The sequence below is a fragment of the Penaeus monodon genome, chromosome 23 (genome assembly GCF_015228065.2).
Source record: "Penaeus monodon isolate SGIC_2016 chromosome 23, NSTDA_Pmon_1, whole genome shotgun sequence".
Taxonomy (NCBI): Eukaryota; Metazoa; Arthropoda; class Malacostraca; order Decapoda; family Penaeidae; genus Penaeus; species Penaeus monodon.
In genome coordinates, this window is record NC_051408.1 from 39,376,867 (window position 1) to 39,377,225 (window position 359).

Genomic DNA, 359 nt, shown 5'->3' on the forward strand with positions numbered 1-359 from the left:
GCATATATGACATTAACAAACTTTTTTTTTTTCTTCTGAACAGGAAATGTAGGGTTTGAAACTATAGTTGAATTGACTAAATAATACATATCCTTCGGGTACAGTTACTTCGGAAGTCATACATAAGAAGCAGAAAAAAAGGGAGAACGTCTAATTTCGGCCTTGCATATACATAATTTTATCGTGTTCAATGCATACTTGAAGAATAAAGATCACAATAAAGCTTAACATAGATTAGGCTCCCCTCTCCTCCATCTTCTTTCTATACACAGCCTCATCATGGTGACGATAGTCTGGAGTTCAGGAAAAGGAGGGGGGGGGGGGGGCGAAGCAATGCAAAGCTCAAAGATCTGCATTTT